General features: G+C 37.1%; 1 protein-coding gene and 1 non-coding gene across 2 annotated transcripts in view; one reads left to right on the top strand and one right to left on the bottom strand.

The window, feature by feature from the left end:
* Window positions 1–22,500, bottom strand: part of LOC136838375 (uncharacterized) — a 626,385-nt gene that overhangs the window by 581,063 nt on the left and 22,822 nt on the right. The gene's annotated exons all lie outside the window — the stretch shown is intronic.
* TRNAW-CCA (transfer RNA tryptophan (anticodon CCA)) lies at window positions 2,788–2,859 on the top strand. Its single transcript has one exon. It is a non-coding gene; the product is annotated as a tRNA-Trp (tRNA).

The raw sequence follows: 22,500 nt of genomic DNA, 5'->3' as shown, positions 1-22,500 counted from the left end.
CTCAACGCCATCATCTCGATCATCATCATCATCATCATCATCTCGATCTTCTTTGTCATCATCATCATCTCAATCATCATCGTTTCAACTCGATCATTAACATCATCAACCATCTCGATCATCATCATATCATCTCGATCATTATCATCACCATCGTCTCGATCGTCATATCATCATCATCTCGATCATCATTATATCATCTCGATCATTATCATCATCATCATCGTATCATCTCGATCATTATCATCATCATCGTCCCGATCATCATCGTATAATCTCGATCATTATCACCATTACCTTCGTCTCGATCGTCATATCATCATCATCATCATTTCGATCATCATCATTTCGATCATGCTCATTATCATTATCTCGATTATCATCATTATCTCAATCACCATCATCATCTCGATCACCCAGCGTCCACATGACTCACCCCCTCTGAATAACGCTTCGTTATTATTCATTCTCGTCTTCCTTTCACCTCCTTTCATCCTTCCTCTTACAGGGCCACCAAGGGTAAAGAAAAAAAAAAGTACATAAAGACAGGGCACAACATCACCTGCTTCTAAAACACTTGATGCCCCCGTTTTACCTCTATCCATTGTCTTTCCCTATCACGGAAACCCCTTCCCCTTTCCCTCCCTTATCTCCTCCTATCCTCCCCCCCACCCCTTTCTTTCTCCCTCACCTCATCCTCCATTCCCTCAACAAAGCATACCTTCAGGTAGGTCACCACCATGACCATAGGTTACGACTCCTGCGCTGGAATACTGATGCTCGAACAAAGATGGACTCACTGGTGAGAGGGAGGTGGGGGTGGGGGAGAAGGGGTAGAGGGAAGGGGGTTAGTAATTGCTGTAGGGAGGTTCCTATCCGATCTGACTCTCGAGGTGTAGCACAATGAAAAACGGAGATGGATGGAATCACTGCTACACATAAACATACAAACACACACACATCGTTCGTAATACACACACACACACACACGTACACACACTAATACACAGATTTACACCTAATATTTAAACTTGTCCATTTCTTTCCTTAAGAAGGTTACATCAATATGTTACGTTTTATTGAATATTTTCTCGATAAAGATAAGCTTGAATATCCGATAACTGCATTTGGATCGAGTGACTTTGAAGAAACAAAGGTTATATAAACAAACCTGACCCATATACTTTTCTCTCTTATTTCATTTACGTATCGTAATAAATTCAAATTACTTCTTTCCACCAATATAAAGACGAATTACACTTAAACAACTGATTAAGTAGTATGAGGATTTGATATTCAAATATCGGATCGACGTAGAAGGATATAAAACGCGAATTAAGATATGTTTAGTTTTTATAAATCCTTAACGCTGAATAGCAGCACCAATATGCGGTAAATGCGCCTCGCTGTCGAACTTCTCAGTTCCAGAGGTCCTTTATTCCTCACACCGTTAGACTGTGGAACAGTCTCCCAAAAGTTCAAGCGAAGGTGCAATGCATTGCTACCCTAATACTAATCTCCTTGCATTTCAATACATTTTTATCTATTTGTTAATTTATTATTTTTTTTCCTCTTTAATAAGTGGGATCTCTTCTCTCTGCATTTCCCTTTATTTCCTCTTATTGCTTCCTAATGAACACCATATTCTCTGGAAACTTGAATTTCGAGTCAGTGGTCCATCTTGGCTTGTTCCATATGAATAGGTTTCATCTTTTGAAATAATAATAATAATAATAATAATAATAATAATAATAATAATAATAATAATAATAACTCCTATATAGTCTAAAATCGTCTACATTTCACCAGCCATCTACTTCGGCTTAATATTGAAGGCACCGATGCCGTCTCCATATTTCTCAGAGCCCGTCATTGTATTATGTACCCTGACCCTTGAACAGCAAAGTTAATCTTACATGTTAATCCACGTCAGTGTAACTGCTTCTCTGACAACAACCCTCACGATTTACATACAGGCTGATTTCCGAAGCCCTCGTTGACAATTAACCAGCACATAATTCGTGCCTTAATTCATTTCGCTTATGTTTCAATTGCCACTTAATTATGCGAATATCTTTCTATTGATTTTGCTCCTTTCAATATCAGTACATTTTTGCTCTGCTATTTCACGTAAGGGTATTTTATTTTCCGAAGTATTTTTGTTCCTCTATTTTACGTAAGGATATTTTAATTTTCGAAGTATTTTTTCCCTCTATTATTTTACGTAAGGGTATATTACTTTCACAAGTATTTTTTTTTTGCTTGCTTAGTAATAATGTATGCAAATATTGGACTAAAAATAATAATGATAATAATAATAATACGAAGAAAACGAAAATAACACAATAATCAATTCCATTTTTGTCTTGGTTATGTATGACCTCAAAAAATTAATTCTCTTAAACAGCTAGACAAAAATTTAAGTATTTAATTACCAAGAAAAAACGTTTTGATACCCCTTGTTCGACTGCATCTTACTTCCTTGACCGTGAATAAAAAAATATTATGCATAAGTCATTATTTGAATAATATGTTATATAAAACGATAACCCTTATTTAACCAACAATTTTCATTATAGATTTCCGAGCATAATCGCGCTTTCCTGTCAAGCAGAATAAAAATGTATATAAGCTCAGTTTACATGAGTTTGCCCATACTTTCAAACAATACCGTTGTCTTAAAATACAACAAAATATTTCGAAAAACTCAAGACTGACCACCGCTACAATTTCCGGCGCCCCGGGAAGGACCAGCCGAAAGTAGGACGGTCCTCCCCCGTCAATAGCGGCCTCGTGGCGCAATGGTAGCGCGTCTGACTCCAGATCAGAAGGCTGGGTGTTCGAGTCACTCCGGGGTCAAAACACGATCATTTTCCGTTGTTACTTCTACGATAAAACTTCTTTAACTCGCTAAACAGTTTATCGCAACACCTAAAATCCCTTTCTCAATATTACTTAATCGGTATGATTGACTGATAATACATCTTAAACATTTCTACAGTTACGTGATTTGAACTTTCTGGAGTATCTAGTTCAAACTGTCTGAAGGGCATGGAAAATAAAAGCGTATGATCCTTCCCTTTGTAGATTTGAACACACAATTACGTATATAAAGGAGACTTAAAAAAGCCTCTCTCTCTCTCTCTCTCTCTCTCTCTCTCTCTCTCTCTCTCTCTCTCTCTTTCTATATATGTGTATATATATAATATACAATATATAATATATATATATATACATAAAACATACACACACATATATATAAAACATATATATATTTTATATATATATATATACAAAAATACATACACACATATATAACATATATATGCGTATGTGTGTGTGTGTGTGTGTGTGTGTGTGGATACAGGTTACAGTCCTGAACGAGTAACGGCAGATAAATACACAAAGAAACTCCCACTAAGCTCTGTTAACATGGAGTAAATTAAGTAACTGGTACTCTCTCCACCGTAGTACAAGAAACACGGAATTTAACATTTCAACAGAAAGACTGGTCGAATATTTAATTCTAAATTCGCAATATCGAACTGCATTCCTACATTTTTGAAAGAATATCTAACATTTAAAGAAAACACTTTGGGATCCCATTATTCAACCGAACCCGGCACGGTTGAAATGCATTATCGAAAAATTCTATCTCTCTGAGTGACTCTGGTCCCAAATTCCATAGGTTCACTCTGTCTGCAAGCGTCACTTTGGAACGAATTGAATACTACAGGCAAGGTACACAGAACATCTTTTCTCTGGGCTTTGACTACAAGTAATATTTAATTTAGAGGGATCGCACATTTAATCCCTACACATTTAATTTGCAGTAAAAGCATATTTTATCATACATAAACAGTTAAACTCTCATGTTACTACAAATTACAAAAGTTATTTACAAACGTGAGAAACATTTCCCATTCATCATTGCTGTTCATTCATTCATGTTTAACATTTAATTTATAGTAAAACCAAATTCAATCCTACGTAAACAGCTAATTTCTCATGTCAGCACAAATTACAAAAGTATTTACAAACGTGAGGAACATCGCCCACTGAACATTCTTGTCCATCTATTCATTATTGCAATGTTCTTCGTTTGAACCACTCACAGAAGGCAACGAGAACCCACGGCAAAACAAAAAGAAGAAAATAAAAACGACGAATAAAAACGAGCATTTAAAAATACGATTCAAGGATTTAAATGCAATTATGGCCTCAGCCTTTTCCCCTTTCTTGCTTTCTCCAGCAGTGGATGTCGATTACCATAACAGGAGGCAATGACTAACACACAAACTATCCAGTACATGCAAGCCGCTCACGATTGCCCCATTAACCAGGAGGAGGAGGGAAGGGGGGGTAGGGGAATGGAATCCTGTACCCCTCCCCTAAAAATGCTCTCTCAACGCCGTTTTTGGGAGATCGCACTGAATGCTACAAGGAGAGCGCTTGGCTCCAGCTTCCTTTTAACGGCTAGAAATTACCTTAATTGGTGCACTGGCCGTTCTAATTTATTCTCGAGGTGTGGCTTCCAGTGGTATCAATCGCAAATACATTTAAATGCGTCTAATTGGGAGAACTAATCTCTCTCTCTCTCTCTCTCTCTCTCTCTCTCTCTCTCTCTCTCTCTCTCTCTCTCAATTTACGAGAGGCTAAGTTAAACTGGATTTTTAAACAGTATAAAATACGATAGGTTCATAATATGAAACTATATCTTAGAAGACTAAACAGCATTTCTTTATTGTTTCCAGAAACAGTTTCAAGGTACCATGACCCTCTTCAGTAAGTTTTCGAGATTTAGTTTCATTTTATTTACCAATTTTGATTACTAAACTCTGAACAGGTAAGTTCGTCTACGGAGAAATTAATATAAAATTGTTAATTTGTCTAATGACCCTACTTTTTCATATCTATGTTAAATATGGATGAAGGTGTCTTCTGACAAAAATAAATATAATATATTGGTAAGCAGTAGCCTAACAGGCAGTACGAAGGAACCTACAGTCAATATCATTATTAGCATTATCCACTAATTGTTGTTGTCAAAACAACTATTACGAAAATTTCACACACGGACGAGATCAAACGGTGCCTTTATATTGCATAAAGTTTTATGGCTTTTCCACGGAACATCATTTTCAGACAACCAGGGCTGAAAGAATTTTTCTCATGCTCAACCCACATGTGGCAATTACAATTATACTTAAATCATTTGACTATCCCCAGAGCAATTCCTTGTTTATTTCCAGTTACAAAGGCACATATGAACTCCGGAAACTGTAACTTGCCCATGAATTTAACGCTTAATAATGCCGCCTAAAAATTCCTGAAACTTCTTAACTTGCCCAGGAATTCAACGCATTTTAATGTCGCCTAAAACTCCATCGTCGTTCTCAATACACAAACAAAATATAACAACGGTCTCTGCTGTTGTATCCTCGCTCTGCGAAAACACACACACACACCCAAAACTGTACAAGAGAAATCTCAACTCTTAGTAACTCCGTCTCTACCACCACATTCACAGAATCGGAGAATTAAAGAGAACAACGGTGTAAAAACAAAAAACAAAAAAATAAAAATAAAAATAAAAAGAAGGACGGTATAAAAAAGAAGGCACCGAACGTGTATACAAGAAGAACAACGGTGCACAAAAGGATGCACGTATAATCTCACAAGGTCTGGCTGCTGTCTTCTCTCCTTGTAGGGCCTCGAGAAACTCGGGGCTGGCCCCGTTGGTATCTCGCGAGAGCCAAGAGCTGTTTGGTGTTAGTTGTAATGAATGTCGAATTGGGCTGTCGATCTCCTTATACACGGTTTCTGGATCCGGCAAATGTGTGTGTGAGAGAGAGAGAGAGAGAGAGAGAGATACTCACATACTAACATAAATCTTCAACGGTCTCCCATAGGTCGTGAAAAACATGACAACTTTTAAGTAGACAACTGATATGAAATCAGTCAATTAACGTAGGCAGAGAGAGAGAGAGAGAGAGAGAGAGAGACTCACATACTGACTTGAAATCGTATAAAGGTGAAAACATCTGACAACTTTAACGTAGACAGATGATATCAAATCAGCCAATTAACGAAAGCTCTGGTCATGGTTAATGAAGTTAATTACATATAGTAACAATTTCTCTCCAGCGCATCCTAATGCAATCTAATTTGATCAGGAAGATGATAATCTAGTATCTTTACAAAAATTAAAATAAAATAAAACACACACAAATTCTCAACGGACCTATGTCACGAATTTTCGAATTCCGCTTGAGAGCAATGTCATATAAGAGACAGTACAAATTCCCTTTAAATACAAAGTATTGCTGCTATGTTATTAGACCAGAAACCGAGTTCCATTTCGCTGATGTTGAAGACTGCATTGCTGATTGCTGGGTATCAAGGAACCTCTTCCCTGTTCAAACTTCCCACGGGCACTTCGATATCAAACATTTAATGGTAATAGTCGACGCCCTATTTTAGGAAAGTTTGTTCCTTTTTATTTCTTCTGACTTCAATTCTCCAAGGCTCTGAGCTACACAAGGCGATTTTATAACAGGATGCATTAATTCCTTAATGTAAAAGGCAGCATATCATCAAATAGAATGAACATTTAACAGGAACAATGAGTACAACGGCTTGACAGCCATTTAACGAACAATGAATGAATTTCGCCCCACTTACAACCAAAAGGACGCGACTGCTTGAAAGGGCTTAAATCCCAAGAAACTCTGGTGGGTGTATAAAGACCATCGTTTCTCGTAATATTTATCCGGCCGTGATATCACCATGAATGTCTCCTAAGCAAGATGCTCATGGATTTCTTCTTACGACTTGGGGACACACATTCAGATGCTTGGATTTCTGAGGTCATCAGATTAGTTACCCGAGGTCCAACGCGATGGTTTGGTTTCAAAGGCGAAAATCTGCGTTTCAAAATCTTATCGAAAAACGTAAGGAAAGTTAAACTATGGTCAACGCAATGGCTTGGTTTCAGAGAGGAAAATCTAAGTGAACTTCAAAATCTTATCGAAAAACGTAAGGAAAGTTAAACTAGGGTCAACACAATGGTTTGGTTTCAAAGGGGAAAATCTACGTTTTAAAATCTTATCGAAAAAGCGAAAGGAAAAGTAAAAGTGAAAGAGGGCCTTCTAAAGTTGCTAAGAGGACTAGAATGGAACGGAATATGTGATTTAGGCCATAGGCCAAGCACTGCGACCCATGAGGTCATTCAACGCTGAGATGAATGAAGATTAAGTTTATAACTGAGCTATACATATTTACAAATATATCTAAAAAGGCTTACACATATGCATTAAATATCCTTATAACTTTACCCGATTTCGGTGAATAATAAAACTAAAAACGCTTTTAAGTTAAGTCATCAGTAAAAGTCGATATCGACAAGTATTCAAATGACATCACTGCATTCTACCAGGAAAATACAAAGGAAAAAAGGAAAAGGGGGAAAAAGTTTAATGTGACTGTGCAAAAGGATCAAGAGGCGAATTTTGGGAACAACACTACATATGGATAAGCGACGCGCCCTTTGCTAAGAGCCAGGCTGGGGTCAGTCTCCGGGTGACTACGAAAGAGCAGTCACCAATAAAAACAAAAACGAGGAATAAAAAAAAACACAAAAAAAAAAAAAGGAGAAAATCCATACAAGGCATTAAGAGAGGGGGAGAAAGAAAGACCCCTGCGGAACTCCCTTTACGCCGTAAAAGCTTCACAAGCTAAATGTTAACGACCTCCTGTATGACGCGAGTTAGGTTCCTGAGTGTCCTTCCAGGATGCCTCCTTGGCCACTTTTTACCATTAGGATCCTGCGGGAGCGGTGCTTCCGTCTCCCCGCCAGAACGGTCACGCTCACTGTTACTGTTATCTTCTGCGATTACCGTTACCGCGGGATTATGGGGATTTCTCTCCCAGATCCAACGGGAAAAGAAAGGGACGACATTAACTACTGAAAAGATCTAAGCCCTTTCCAGAATTTCCTGGAATTTTTCTTCTGACTTTTGGGATATGGATCTATATATATATATATATATATATATATATATATATATATATATATATATATATATATATATATATATATATATATGTGTATGTGTGTGTGTGTGTGTATGTATATATATATATATATATATATATATATATATATATATATATATATATATATATATATATATATATATATATATATATATATATATAGGGTGCAGTCACACACGTATTATACAAACATGCATGCAGACACCCAAGCAAATTTTGTCCATAATCTCGGCTCAGATGATACAGAGACTAGTTAAATCTTGTAGAATAAATTGTCTTCTTACGTCTTACTGGAGGATGTCCCAAAATAAAATGATCTTATTATGTCCTACAGATGGATGTCCAACGCCCTATCACCCACACACAAAAAAAAAGCTACGGCAATACTCAATCATATAATAATTTTGCCTTACTGTAAATAATGACGCATGATAGCACCCTCTTAATTGGGCAATATCTCAAAATGAAATATGACACATGTAAAGGGTCTCCTAAATTTTTACAAGATATATTTGGGTGACTCAAATTCGGTTCTTTCTCATTGGTCTTTTGACCGCGCCTGCAAGCTATACGTATAATATACTGAAAGAAAAACTACCTATGTGAACATGTCTCTAAGGCGTTATCAATACAAAATAGGAAAAACAACGATCTTTCAATATTATTTCAGCCTATATACCCCTTGTAGAACGTCAACCCGGTATTTGGTAACGTCCAAAATTGTTCTTGAAAGAATTGAATCTAACTGAAATCGCTAAATCACGAAGCTTAATTCTTTGACTTGAGTAAATTCAATTTCCATTATGCTTTTATCGCATATATATATCGGATGACATTTTCAGGAGAATGTTCCCCTTTCACGTTCACTGTAGTACCCTCATACCCGCACCTGTCATTGGTTCTATGTTAATCACCCTGACCTTTTCGCCATTATACCCACGCAGTCCTACCTTACAAGCCTTTCTATAATTTCCAGGGGTTCTATACTCACATAGCTTTCAAAGAAGAATTTTTCTATTACATCAAGCTATACAAATACGTTGAATTATGCCATTACTAAAACTGATTTTATCTAAGCTAATATCACCATTCTCTAGGTTAGCAAGCACACAAAAATGCATGCGCTCATACAAATAAATCGTCTTCCAGTCATATGTATAAAAATTGGAGAATTTCTTTTTTTTAACAAATTAAGTCATTACTAAAACTGTTTTATTTAAGCTAATATCACCATTCTCTGGGTTAACATGCACGCAGAAGTACATACGCTCCTACAAATAAAATCGTCTTCCGTTCATATGCATGGAAATTGACTCGCCCCACGCAAGCAACGAGCGCGCACGCGCGCCCAAACCAGCCCCGGCTAATATATCATTCAGAACAGCAAAAGCCACGGGTACAAGTGGGTGTATCTGCAGCGTTTGATGTTCTTTAGTGGATGTGAGAAAACCCCTCTTGAAGAAGCGCCAATATTTGTCCGATTTTGGACACAAAGCCTCTGCCCTCTTCCTCTCGAATTAGCGATTCTGGTTAGCGGCGATTTGCAGTTTGCCAAAGAGAATAATGGGTTGATAAATACACCATCAAACAGTCGAAGCCAAACACGTGCAAAGTTTACGGGCGACTGTGCACAGCCATCAGTTTGCATCTCTCTCTCTCTCTCTCTCTCTCTCATCTTCGGTCTCTCTGTCTTTCTCGGTCTCTCTCTCTCTCTCTCTCTCTCTCTCTCTCTCTCTCTCTCTCTCTCTCTCTCTATCTCTCCCCCTCGGCTCTCTCTCTCTCTCTCTCTCTCTCTCTCTCTCTCTCTCTCTCCCTCACAGTCTCTCTCTCTCTCTCTCTCTCTCTCTCTCTCTCTCTCTCTCTCTCTCTCTCTCTCTCTCTCTCTCTCTCTCTCTCTCTCTCTCTCTCTCTCTCTCTCTCTCTCTCTCTCTCTCTCAGATAAAAAGTCGTCCCTAATAGGTTCAATTCGTAAGGCGTCCAGAAAAAAAAAAAAACACACAGAAATATGTTTCCCTCAGAAGAGGCGATGCTGGTATTTCTTAACACGGAACATTTGGCCTTAGGAACGTCGTTCATGAAACACTATGATGCCCAAGACGCCAATGAAATTCATGATCGCAGCGCAAGTGAGAGCCAATCCATCATCCGCGTTGACAGCTGGATATCAGGATGACTTCGGATGATTGTTATCATCCGAATCTCGTGTCTCTCAGGAAATAGAATATGTAACAGATACAGATTAATCTAATTGATTAAGAATTACATTTTCCATATTTGCTTCTCCGTGGAGCGCATGGCAGTAAGTGAGCATGTGTGCTGAAATATTATAGTTGCTTCTGTTCGGTAAATAGTCACGTACTGCAATACTAAAATTTATGTGACCCTAACGATAAAAAGTATTCTGTTGTTAAATTACCTACCAGATGATAATTGTTACTTTTAGTCTGCATATGTAAATAAGGTTAATTTTCAAATCTTTATGAGTACTTCAATAAGTAATTTCCCATGAGTTTATTTCCTATTTATTCATAATTCTTTTATTTTCAAAGATATATTAGCTGTTTAAAATATGCTTTCTGGATGAAGACTGAAATGTACACGAAGCATTACTGCAAATACTTTCTCTCTCTCTCTCTCTCTCTCTCTCTCTCTCTCTCTCTCTCTCTCTCTCTCTCTCTCTCTCTCTCTCATCTCATCTCCAAATGAAAGGAGGAGAAAAGAGAAAGACGCAGAAATGACCGAGAAATTGATCTGTTGTTCTCAAGTTCATTAACTCACCCAAAGAGAAATCGCAGATTCATTAACAAAAGCACAGAGAGACCGTAACAGCATCCTGTTTCTTATCTCGCAAACAAAATAAAATGCAATTTAAGTCTGAGATTTTTTTTGTTTATTTTCAAACTTGAGATTAAATTCTCCTGTTTCTCTTGTATGTCTTGTGGAAAACTCTGGGAAAATCTGCAAGCAAATATATGAAATTAATTCTCTTGTATGTCTTGGGGAAAACTCTGGGAAAATCTGGAGGCAAATATAGGAAAGTAATTCTCTTGTATGTCTTGGTGAAAACTCTGGGGAAATGTACAAGCAAATACAGGAAATTAATTCTCCTTTAGTCTCGGGGAAAACTCTGGGAAAATCTGCAAGCAAATATAGGAAAGTAATTCTCTTGAATTTCATCAGGAAAACTCTGGGAAAATATGCAAGCAAACATAGCTAATATAGGAAAGTAATTCTCTTGTATGTCTTGGGGAAAACTCTGGGAAAATCTACATGCTAATATAGGATATTAATTCTCTTTTATATCTTGCGGAAGACTGAGAAAATCAACAAGTAATTATAGGAAATTAGTTTTCTTGTATGTTTTGGCGAAAACTCTGGGAAAATCTACAAGCAAATATCATAAACTAAATGTCATATATATCTTGGGGAAAACTCTGGGAAAATCTACAAGCAAATATAATAAAGTAAATGTCATATATATCTTGGGGAAAACTCTGGGAAAATCAACAAGCATATACAGGAAATTACTTTACCTTTATGTCTTGGGGAAAACTCTGGGAAAATCTACAAACAAATATATGAAATTAATTCTTATAAATCTTGGGGAAAACTCTGGGAAATCTACAAGCAAATTTAGAAAATTAATTCTCTTATACGCCTTAGGGAAAACTCTGGGAAAATCAACAAACCATTATCAGTGATTTAAATTTAAAGACTGAAAGGAAAATCACTTTCCACTGAAAAAAATATGTGATGACCTTTTAGTTTTTAAATACTGTATTTGTTATTAACTTTTATCATTATTATTCAAAAGATGAAACCTATTCATATGGAAGAAGCCCACCACTGGAGCCACTGAAGTGAAATTCAAGCTTCCAAACAATATGGTACTCATTTGAAAGAAGTAACAGAAGGTAATTGGGAATACAGAAAGAGGAGATCAGTTATTATAAGAGAAAAAATAAATTAAATCAATAAATAAACATAAAAATGTAAGTAAACTATGCTTAGCTTAATTCGATATAATGTTTTCAAAAGGGTACTGTCGAAAAGGTTATCTGTCACTATTCTAAGACACCAGTTTCCATAGTGATATGGTTATCTGTCACTCTTCTAAGACAACAGTTTCCATGGTGATAAGGTCATCTGTCACTCTTCAAAGACAGCAGTTTCCATGGTGATAAGGTTATCTATCACTCCTCTAAGACAGCAGTTTCCATGGTGATAAGGTCATCTGTCACTCTTCTAAGACAACAGTTTCCATGGTGATAAGGTCATCTGTCACTCTTCAAAGACAGCAGTTTCCATGGTGATAAGGTCTTCTGTCAATCTTCGAAAACAGCAGTTTCCATGGTGATAAGGTTATCTATCACTCCTCTAAGACAGCAGTTTCCATGGTGATAAGGTCATCTGTCAATCTTCTAAGACAGCAGTTTCCGTGGCAATAAGGTCATCTGTCACTCTTCTAAGACACCAGTTTCCATGGTGATAAGGTCATCTGTTATTCTTCTAAGACAGCAGTTTCCATGGTGATAAGGTTATCTGTCACTCCTCTAAGACACCAGTTTCCATGGTGATAAGGTTATCTGTTATTCTTCTAAGACAGCAGTTTCCATGGTGATAAGGTCATCTGTCACTCTTCTAAGACAGCAGTTTCCATGGCAATAAGGTTATCTGTTATTCTTCTAAGACAGCAGTTTCCATAGTAATAAGGTTATCTGTCACCCTTCTAAGACATCAGTTTCCATGGCGATAAGGTTGTCTGTCACTCTTCTAAGACATGAGTTTCCATGGTGATAAGGTTATCTGTCACTCTTCTAAGGCAGTAGTTTCCATGGTGATAATGTTATCTGTCACTCTTCTAAGAAAGAAGTTTCCATGGTGATAAGGTCATCTGTCACTTTTCTAAAACTGCAGTTTCCATGGTGATAAGGTCATCTGTTATTCTTCTAAGCCATCAGTTTCCATAGTGATAAGGTTATCTGTCAATCTTCTAAGACACCAGTTTCCATAGTGATAAGGTTATCTGTCACTCTTCTAAGACATCAGTTTCCATGGTGATAAGGTCTTCTGTCACTCTTCTAAGACAGCAATTTCCATGGTGATAAGGTCCTCTGTCACTCTTCTACGACAGCAGATTCCATGGTGATAAGGTCATCTGTCATTCTTCTAAGACGCCAGTTTCCATAGTGATAAAGTTATCTGTCACTCTTCTAAAACACCAGTTTCCATGGTGATAAAGACTTCTGTCACTTTTCTAAGACACCAGTTTCCATAGTGATAAGGTTATCTGTCACTCTTCTAAGACACCAGTTTCCATGGTGATAAGGTTTTTTGTCACTCTTCTAAGACACCAGTTTCCATGGTGATAAGGTCATCTGTCACTCTTCTAAGACACCAGTTTCCATAGTGATAAGGTTATCTGTCACTCTTCTAAGACACCAGTTTCAATAGTGATAAGGTTATCTGTCACTCTTCTAAGACACCAGTTTCAATAGTGATAAGGTTATCTGTCACTCTTCTAAGACACCAGTTTCCATGGGGATAAGGTTTTTTGTCACTCTTCTAAGACACCAGTTTCCATAGTGATAAGTTCATGTGTCACTCTTCTAAGACACCAGTTTCCATGGTGATAAGGTTTTTTGTCACTCTTCTAAGACACCAGTTTCCATAGTGATAAGGTTATCTGTCATTCTTCTAAGACAGCAGTTTCCATGGTGATAAGGTCTTCTGTCACTCTTCTAAGACACCAGTTTCCATAGTGATATGGTCATCTGTCATTCTTCTAAGACACCAGTTTCCATAGTGATAAGGTTATCTGTCACTCTTCTAAGACAGCAGATTCCATGGTGATAGGTCATCTGTCACTCTTCTAAGACACCAGTTTCCATGGCGATAAGGTCATCTGTCACTCTTCTAAGAACTCTTCTAAGGCAGCAGTTTCCATGGCGATAAGATTATCTGTCACTCTTCTAAGACAGCAGTTTCCATGGCGATAAGGTTATCTGTCACTCTTCTAAGACACCAGTTTCCACGGTGATAAGGTCGTCTGTCACTCTTCTAAGACAGCGGTTTCCATGGCGATAAGGTCATCTGTCACTCTTCTAAGGTAGCAGTTTCCATGGTGATCAAAACAAACGATATTATTTTTTACAATTTCCATAAATGTTTGCTCACATAACAAAACATAAAAAAAAAAAAACACGAACACACTGCACGCATACAAAAGATCGCTTACCCTTACACTGCCAGATCACATCAAGAGTCTTAGTGATTTACTACTCGCCCCTGTGTCTATTTAAGCCTTTAATAACAATGTTTGATTGCAATCATCGTCTGAACGATCCGGTTGAATAATTACTCGCGCTCCGTCTGCTCGGCGGCTTTCGTGGACGTAGTAGAAAGATTCCAAGCTCAGGGTTGAATGCCAGATTGGAAAAGGGGAGACTCGGGAAAAATGGAGAGAACACGGGAGGGGGATGTTATGGCCACTTTATAGCTTAATACGTGGAACGGTTATTCCTGGGTAAATATTGCAGTATGGTTAAATACCTAACCATAATTATCACAGAACCTTGCCTCGCTTCCCCTCAACCCCACCCGTTTTACTTTTCTGTAAAAGAAAACTACTGATGTGGCTAAATTTTGTCAGTCCGTCCGCACTTTTTCTGTCCGCCCTCAGGTCTTAAAAACTACTGAGGCTAGAGGGCTGCAAACTGGGATGTTGATCATCCACCCTCCAATCATCAAACATACCAAATTGCAGCCCTCTAGCCTCAGTAGTTTTTATTTTATTTAAGGTTAAATTTAGCCATAATCGTGCGTCTGGCACCGCTATAGGTGCCAACAACACAGGCCACCACCGGGCCGTGGTTGAAAATTTCATGAGCCGCCGCTGAGATTTTCATGGGCCGTGTCTGAGAGTTTCACACAGCATTACACGCAGTACAGAAAACTCAAGTACGCCGAAGAAACTTCGGCTCATTTTTTACTTGTTTGTGTGCATTGCTGAAGAGAATCGGTGAAAATGAAATAAATACTCATAGCTTAGTATTTCTTTTGCTTTCATGGATTAAAACGTTGTAGCGTGTATATAAAACAATTATCCATAAATCTAAACAATACGCACATAAACGTTTATAATCACCGCTTTTAATACGGATTACATTTACAGAAGACATTAATCCCTTTCTTGGCATCTGTAAAATCCCGACTTACTTCTGAAGCCCAGGTTGAACATTGCTAATGAATTAAAAACAATAATATATTTTCATTTTTCTGCAAGTTTACGCCGTTTTAAATCGTAAAACTACAGTCCCACATTCAAAAAGTAACTCTTTATAAATTTCTACCTTTAAATGTGAAACCAAATGGATTTTACAAGAACTGAACCTTACAGTATTTGCGCCTACTTTCCCTACCAGTAGAAGATGCCAAATCAGGCAAATTAACTAGAAAGTAAGTTGGCATCACTAAAAAAAAAAAAAAATAGTGATGTGGTCTTAATGAACTGACCTTTTGAACTCGAATCATCATGAGAATGCAAAAACGGGAGATGGCAGAGCACTCCAAATCTTACTGGTAAATGGGATGAAGAATTTATCAGTTCAGAAACTTTTGGTATTGAAAATTTCCTTGCTTTATCGGTCCAAAAATTAAAACGTCACGCTTTACAAACGGTCGAAGAAACAACTGCTATCTGATCGCAAGTAGCTCCCGAGAACAATGGCCGAAATTGTATCGACAAAAATGGAACAAAGAAATTAAAAAAAATATTAAAAAAAAACTTAGATCAACCTAAAAGTACGAGGAAACTGAAGAGAACTTTACTATAACCGGATCATGTTCATTACTAGTAAGTACATACGTACATATGTTATGGATGGCTATACAATGATAGAAAAAATAATGAAATTTCCTGCATAGGGTTCTATGGCGGAAAATAACAGTGCGATGCAATTACAGCAATGATTGAAACAGCACAATAAAAAAAGTGTTTAAACTGATATTCCTTGAAATACTGGAACTATGAAAGCACATGCAAGAAAGGAGGGGGGATGCACTGTTCATGCGCATTCTCTAAATACGTAAAAAAGTGGTTAAAATTGTGAAGTTGTATATATACGAGTATGTATGTATGTATGTGTATATTTATATAAATATATATACGTACTTACATGTGTATATCTATATATATGGATATACACACAAACACATACATATATATGTGTGCGTGTGTTTAATTGTGCAATACCCACACATAAACATAATCGTATCCTCTCCAACATACATACATACATACATACATACAAAATGTATATACATATATATAACGCTGTTGGCCAAGCGTTCGACTCTCCAATCGGCCATTGAAGAATTAAAGGAATTTATTTCTGGTGATAGAAATTCATTTCTCGACATAACGTGGTTCGGATTCCACAATAAGCTGTAGGTCCCGTTGCTAGCTAACCAGTTGGTTCTTAGTCACGTAAAATAAATCTAATCCTTCGGGCCAGCACTAGGAGAGCTGTTAATCAGCTCAGTGGTCTGGTTAAACTGTTAAACTGAGGTATACTGATATACAGTAAGTATATATAGATATATAAATATAAATTTGTTTGTACCCATATTTACGCATTCTGGTATATTCCCTCTTGTATATAATAAACGACGCACTTCCCAGAAAGCGCACGAAACCAGACCTACCGTAAATGACCTATACCACCAAGAGAACAACCCCCCCCCCCTCACGAAAGAAAGCAAGCCTACAAAAGGCCAATGTCTCCCCATTCCCCACGAGAGCCGTTCTGGCAGGGTCAAGCAGCGACGTCCCGATGACCTGAATTGCGTGTCTGGGCAAGCCCTGCTTAAGTCGCCGGATCGATTCCGAGCACGCTTGCAGATGGGAGGCTCCGATTCCACTGACACAATACATCATAGGTAATGTAAAGATCAGATGGGGTGAGACATGCATCATCACAGAAGTTTATTTACCGTCCATTGTTCGGTCGTGACTTGAATGAGCATTATGCTCGTTTGGGAGGGGGAGAAATTTACATAACTCCCCCCCATCTATCCTCCCCTCCTCTACCCCTCCTAAGTAAAGCTGTCTGTCTGTTGGGTTGTCCTCTAACCGAGGAATTAATTATATTGTTAAAGGGAATAATAAAGGGTGATGTACTGTCCTCTCTGTAGTACCAGCGGCCTATAAAGTATATTTCGTTTCAAGTGAATTGCTCGATGAATTGTTTAGTCTCAGCATAAGAACCATAAGCATCATTACAATATACGTGAAGGTAATACGCAGGTGGAAAGGTTTTGCAATATTCGGATGAGAAAATTTGCTGGGCAACGCAGCCCAAATCCAGTTCCCTAATTGCATGTAAGAAAAAGAAAAAGAAAAAACAGAGTAAAATAAGATATGATAATATATATTTCAACTTCGACGGAAAGACTCTTAAACCGAAAGATAGTAATCATAAGAATCGATAAACGAAGAAGGCAGAGAGGAACTCGGGTGTGAAGAATCTGAAGAAATTTTGAATTCACATTTTGTGTTCAGCATTCGTGGGACCAAGAAACACGATAAGTAAATGATTAGCAAAGACAGCTGAGAAGTTTCCAATGGTAAAAGAAAGATCTTAAAATGAATAAGGACTTACATATAATGCAGAAATATTCTGAACTGTCATTTAAATATCTGCAGGAATTAAAACTCATTTCCCAGAGATCAGAACTAAACTGAAGCTAAAATGTTTGTAATCACTGCATGCGTTGCACAATTCAACTTATTTTCTTGTTGTGTTTCCCTCTGAAGTTCATCCAAGCGCAGTAAAACAAAAGAGAGAGAGAGAGAGAGAGAGAGAGAGATTGAACTGAATATAGAATTTAGGCCAAAGGCCAAGCACTGGGACCTATGAGGTCATTCAGCGCTGAAACGGGAAATGACAGTAAAAGGTCTGAAAGGTGTAACAGGAGGAAAACCTCAGAGTCGCACTATGAATCAATCAATTGTTAGAAGAGGATGGAGAGTAAGTTGGAAGAAAGAGAATATGAAAGGAGGTACAGTAAAAGAAACGAAAGAGGTTGCAGCTAGGGGCCGAAGGCACGCTGCAAAGAACCTTAAGTAATCCTACGGTGCACCGCATGAAATGCACTGACGGCACTAACCCCCCGGCCCACCCCATTTACGGGGAGGAGAGAGAGAGAGAGAGAGAGAGAGAGAGAGAGAGAGAGAGAGAGAGAGAGAGAGAGAGCAAAGGGTGCTTCAAAGCGCTTGCTTTGCTGGTCGTGAAAGAGGGTATATTAAAAGCTGCTCATGACGGAATATCAAGAACCTTTTATTAAACATGCCTGATAAACTATTCACCTTCAGTGCTTTGGTGGCCTGGAATTTCATTATGAAAGGGTGAAGTATAAGAGAAGGAATTTAATAATGAAAGCCTTCACTACCACCGCCACCACTACTATTACTACCACCATTACTACGTTTTAACCGAAGCACTATCACATTATCAGCTAACAATAAGGAATAATCTTACCATCGTCAATCCGAAGGAAATTTTGTCCACGGAGCATTTCCCGAAAGCGATTGAAGTGCAGACTACGGCAGCCAGTATTGTATTTAAAGACTATTAGCCATTGCTATCACACGTTAATTACATAGGAGTTTCCTCGTATGTCTATCTCTATCTATCTCACTATCATCCATTTGTGAGTAAACACACACACCATACATACATACATATATATATATATATATATATATATATATATATATATATATATATATATATATATATATATATATATATCCCTGGTTTCCATTGGAGAGGGTGGTTCCAGAAAGTTCTGCTCCTCTCGGGTTTCAGCATTTTGGGATGAGGTTACCTGACCTGTGTTTTCTCGACCCCATATCTGCTACCTACCACTGCCACTTTGGCAGGCAATTCACTGTTTAATTTACTATAGGTACAATGAGATGTTAATGGAATGCGCCCAAGCATGAACCTCCGTTCATCTAGCTGGTAAGATGGCTACTATGACCACTAGTGTATATATAGTCTGTGTGTATAAGCTTGGCCCTTCAATTCTAACATCCCCACTACACTGTTGCTACAGCAATCTTTTGAATACCCTATCCTTTGTCACATCAAGGCTGCAGAATTATTATGTAAAGTAGTTCTTAACCTTCTTTCAAGTTCTAGATGATAAACATCCCCTGAGAACTGCTTTAACGCGGCCTAATCGAAACTTGTTTTTGTCAAATTATTTTACTTGCAACCAGCTTTGTCAACTTGTTTTTCTGGAACTACATTCTGTCAACTCACTGCAATTTTATCAACTGACACTGATAATTGACTGGCATGTAACCAGTCTCAAGAGTCAATTTAAAGACGATTGCCCATTAACCTTTGTTGTAAAGTCTCTCTCCATATGGATTGATTAGAACAGTTCTTTTGTCTGAGGTTGATCATATAAAAATACTTCTGGAGGTATTAATTCAATTGACTGAGGGAACAGAGATTCAGCGAGCGATCAGAAAACACCAAAGCATTAAAGGAAACTGTGAACTGAACATTGTAAATTATGCTCGTTTTTGTAATAACAATAAAATACATTTCCAGCCAGTAAACTGGTCAGATATCATCATATGAATAATTTCCATGGACTGAAAAGAACAGAACTCTAGATCTCGTACAATATACGATATTGAAATACGATGAAGTTTGCCTGGAAACCATACATGTACTGCCATTTGAGAAGCATTCATATTTAGTTGTTATCTATTTCAGACTTAATTAACTGATCCATAAACATTCCTTGAATTCAGTAATTAATTCTGGTCTGATTGGAAACTTCATCTCAGGTTAAGAGATCAAGCTGAATAGGTTTTATGGGTCGCTGTATTGATGACAGTATTTCTGTTTTTACCTTAGGTGGAGCAATTTCTTTGGATTTTACTCTGCGTTCGTGTTCACTACATAATTTTCCCACTGATATCATTCTCGCAACTTTCGTCTGAGTCCTAACTCTTATACTTCTCCTTTGCTAGTCATTTGTATTTTCATTTTTATTTATATTTCATTTTTAATTTTCTGTAAAAGAAAGCTATTTTGCCGGCTTTGTCTGCCCGTCCTTACTTTTTTTTCTGTCGGCACTTTTTTTGTTCGCCCTCGGATCTTAAAAACTACTGAGGCTAGAGGACTGCAAGTTGGTATGTTGATCATCCCCCTCCAATCATCAAACATACCAAATTGCAGTCCTCTTGCCCTAGTAGTTTTTGTTTTATTCAAGATTAAAGTTAGCCATAATCGTGTTTCTGGCAACGATATAGGATAGGCCACCACCGGTTAAAGTTTCATGGGCCGCGGCTCATACAGCATTATACCGAAAGATTTATCTAATTTCGGTAGCCTTGATTATACGCTGTAGCGGCTGTACAGAAAACTCGATTGCGCCGAAGAAACTTTGGCGCAATTTTTACTTGTTATTTTTTTTGCTACTGACGTTATTACTGTTAAATTTATGAAATAAAATTTTCACTTTGGCGTATACTTCTGTTTATTACTTTTATTTCCAATCACAACCTATATTTACTTCCTACTTACGTTCTAAATTGACAGAAACGAAAGAATAAGATAAAGGTTGAGAAGAATGCTAATGAGCAATGATAGGAGATATAGGTAATATGGTAATTAAAACAAGGATAGAAGAACTAAAAAGAAAGTTAAGTGAAGGTATTAATCCGTCCTGGAACAATCATCTCACAGGTAAGACGTACTCCACAATAGTCTTGATATATATATATATCTAATATATATATATATATATATAATATATATATATATATATATATATATATATATATATATATATATATATATATATATATATATATATATATATATATATATATATATATATATATATATATATATATTATATTCATGGAGTCATCTATATATAGTATTATATAGATATCTAAATTTGAATATCAAATCTGAATATCAAATTTGCTTTTATTTACGACTATCACTGATCAATGAATCTAATTATCAATATTAATGATAAAAATACCAGCAAATAATAACATTCATTTATACTTAATTAGATAAGTGGGACAAATAATGATATCGTAAATAAGGTAGGGAAACCTTTACAATACCGTTTAAATACTTATCTTTCATCAACGCCTATATCAGAAAAAGTTCTAAGGAGAAAAAAAAAAGAAAGTCGAGCGAAAACCACATACCACTCTCAGGAAAAGTAATGAAAAGATATAAGTAAAAGTGTACACATATGAGAATGCAAACATCCACCAACACTTTCATATAAGAAATGAAAGCTAATAAAGATAACCAAAGAGTTTTCATACTGTGGCATGCAAACATTCACCAGCCAAAACGTTTCTTCATAACATAAATGAAAAATACACAAGGGCTTTTACATTAAACATTCATACATTCAAACACCACACATCAATCATTACAAATGCCCACACCATTTTGCCAAAACCTCACACCTAAATAAACAGATCTATGCTTGTGAATACTGTTATAAATATGCAGGTGCGCCAATGTGTAAACAATAAATTCCCACGCCCACGGGCGCCAAATACCCTCCCCCCCCTCCCCCAGCCCCTCTTGCCCAGACTGCTATATGGGACAAGCCCTTGAGCGTCCCAGGTGAAAGGTTCTGTCTCGGATCAGTACCTTCCGACAAGAGAGATGGGAAGCTCCGCTGGGTGGGAGATGGGAGGCCAACCAAAGGTTGCCAAAGAGAAAGGAAGAAGAAGAAGAAGAAGAAGGAGGAGGAGGATGAAAAGAAAAACAAACCAGAATCAGACACGTTCGACGTGATGTAGGTCGTACGTGACGTCTTCACATGTTCCAAAAAAAAAAAAAACATAAATAAAAGTACATACCAGTACGAGCTTGACTAGAGTATATAGAGTTATGATAAATATATAATTATAGCCATCATGAACCAACTTGAAATCAAAAGCATACCTCCTTCTATCTTCTACACACAGGATTGAAAATGCAATAGATAAAAACGTCTGCTCCGAGTCTTGGAACGGGTATAGATAAAACCTAAGCAAATAGAAAGAATGAAGAGTAAAAGCAATTAATAATTTTTTGTCTCGTGTGGGATCCCAGCTATTCAGGTATCCCTGATTACGTCATTCTCCAACACATGTCTTTAAAATGTTTGATTATTATTTTATTATAATCAAACAATAACATTTAAAACTTGATAATTATGCAGACTGAGATTCAAAATGACCAAAAGTGCAAACAGAAAATAAAGGAAACTGAATTTACACGCAAACATATACTTATGAACAAATACACATTCTGATGTTTCATATATCTGATGTTTATATATATATATATATATATATATATATATATATATATATATATATATGTATATATA

The sequence above is a fragment of the Macrobrachium rosenbergii genome, chromosome 4 (genome assembly GCF_040412425.1).
Source record: "Macrobrachium rosenbergii isolate ZJJX-2024 chromosome 4, ASM4041242v1, whole genome shotgun sequence".
NCBI lineage: Eukaryota > Metazoa > Arthropoda > Malacostraca > Decapoda > Palaemonidae > Macrobrachium > Macrobrachium rosenbergii.
Note: the sequence above shows the minus strand (reverse complement) of the source record. Positions and strands in the feature narration are given on the sequence as shown.